Source organism: Tupaia chinensis, unplaced genomic scaffold, assembly GCF_000334495.1.
Source record: "Tupaia chinensis unplaced genomic scaffold, TupChi_1.0 Scaffold148012_1, whole genome shotgun sequence".
Lineage (NCBI taxonomy): Eukaryota > Metazoa > Chordata > Mammalia > Scandentia > Tupaiidae > Tupaia > Tupaia belangeri.
The window spans coordinates 395390-397629 of NW_006207862.1; the positions used below are offsets into that span (position 1 = coordinate 395390).

At 51.2% G+C, this 2240-nt stretch overlaps 1 protein-coding gene across 5 annotated transcripts in view; it reads left to right on the forward strand.

Moving 5' to 3' along the window:
- The window catches only part of CAMK2G (calcium/calmodulin dependent protein kinase II gamma), a gene marked incomplete at its 5' end in the record, with an annotated part of 67895 nt that extends 65958 nt beyond the window's left edge, over nucleotides 1-1937 (forward strand). For all 5 annotated transcript variants that reach the window (XM_027768924.1, XM_014584846.1, XM_014584848.1 and 2 more), the window contains 1 exon segment: nucleotides 11-1937.
- Nucleotides 1938-2240: the final 303 nt, after the last annotated feature.

A 2240-nucleotide genomic window follows, 5' to 3' on the forward strand; every position in this document is an offset into this window, starting at 1 on the left:
TTGTTTTGAGGTTTAAAACAATTAAATTACAAAGCGGCAGCAGCCAATGCACGCCCCTGCATGCAGCCCTCCCGCCCGCCCTTCGTGTCTGTCTCTGCTGTACCGAGGTGTTTTTTACATTTAAGAGAAAAAAAAAAAAAAAGAAAAAAGATTGTTATAAAAAAAAATGGAATCCATACCATGATGCGTTTTAAAACCACCGATTCGCCCTTGGGCTGGCAAGAAGACAAGAGTCTGTGACGCCCATCCTGGCATGAGCAGCGGGTTCACCCACCAGCCCTGAAGAGGTGAGCTCGGCCTCTGGCCCCCATGGACTCAGGGGGACCAGGCAAGAACTCTGACAGAGCTTTGGGGGCCGTGATGTGATTGTAGCCCTTGAGGTGGCCTGCTTACCCCAGGTCTATGAATGGACTTCTTCAGAACTTGCACAGGCACCTAGAATGAGACTGAGAACATTGTGGCCATCAGACCTACTTGGGAGAGAGCACAGATCTCCCAGCCTGCTGTGGAGGCAGCTGAGAAGCAGTGACCTCAGGACTGAGGGCCTGGATGTCATTGTACTGTTCAATTTAGCGTAGAAGGGAAGAGAATTGGTGCTGCAGAAGCGTTACCGCTACGAAGCTGATGAGAAACCCCGTTAGTCTGACATGCGCTCACTTACTCATCCATTTCTATAGGATGCACAATGCACGTGGGCCCCGATATTGAGGCCTTGATCCCTGCAGCTGGGAAAGGGGAGGGGTTGCTGCTTTGCTTCGTGTTTGTTTTCTTATAACTTAGCAAGGAGAGAGCCAGGCACTGACCAGGGCTCCCCTTACCGCCTTTGGCAGTTCTGTTTCTGTGCTAATATGGACCATCTTTGTCTTGCCTTTTCATTGTGGTGGTCCCCGTGCTGACCCTCATCTGGGCCTGGGCCCTCTGCCAAGTGCCCCTGTGGGATGGGAGGAGTGAGGCAATGGGATAAGAGGTGGTGGTCGTTCTATGCATTTGGGCTGCCCTCAGGGCTGCCTCCCTTCTTACTCTTCTTCCCTTGCTGCACGTCCATCTCTTTTTCCTGTCTTCGAGATTGACTGACTGCTCTGGTAAGAAGAGGCATCGTCTTTAAAGAGGCCTCTTTACTGACCAACTGAAGTAGAGACTTACTGCTGGACAATCTGCATGGGCATCATCCCTGTCACCTGCATGTACCCAAAAAGAGGTGTCCAGAGCCAATCTCCTACCTTCATTGTCCCTCTCTGTGCTCAAGGAGTCCCATTCCAGGAGGGAAAGATCTGTACCTTAAGCAGAGAGCAGAGAAGAGGGAATGGAGGAGCAACTGGTCATGGCCTTGGTTTCCCCCGAAACAACTGTGCAGATTTATCTGCACAAATATGTGCACTTTTGGGGGAAGGTTGGATAAACTCCAGCTCCCTGGACTACCTTCAGGAGGCACAGGAGCTGGGAGAAGGATCACGGCTACAGGCTTACATTGGAATCAGCTGAGGAGAGAGCAAACTCAAGGTGCTGGTGCTTGGATTTAGCCAGGCTCCTCAGAGCACCTCATGCATGCCCCAGTCCCTGGGCCCTAGTCTTTTCCTGCCCTGCAGCCTCCAGTGCCAGCACGCAGATACTTTCACCACAGGGTTTGGTTTTGCTGGCTTGAAGACAAATGGTCTTAGAGTTCATTGAGACCCATAGCTTCATATGGCTGCTCCAGCCCCACTTCTTAGCATTCTTACTCTTCTGGGGCTAATGTCAGCATCTATAGACAATAGACGATTAAAAACAAAATCACCTTTTAAACAGGAAATGGAAGGCATTTGATGCAGAATTTTTGCATGATGACATAGAAATAATTTAAAAATAGTGTTTGTTCTGAATGTTGGTAGACCCTTAATAGCTTTGTTACAATGAAACCTTGAACTGAAGATATTTAATAAAATAACCTTTAAACAGTCCATTGTGTTACTGCTGTTGAAGGCTTATGGCCAAAGGCTTAATTTTAAGCCTGTGTTACAGGTTTCAGATGGCGACAGGTACCTTCGCCCCACTCCTTTCGGGCCCTTTTTAGAATAAAACTTCCTCACGAACTCATCAGCCTGCAGCCGGCCCACGGGGCCCCCTAAGCGGGCGTGGGGTAGGGTGGGAGGACGTGAGCCGGCCCTGGAAGGACTCAGGGTCTCGCCCCGCCCCCAGGCCCCGCCCGCTTCGAGGGCCGCCCCTGCTCCCCCCGCCCTCCGTGGGCCGGCCCCGCTCCCCCC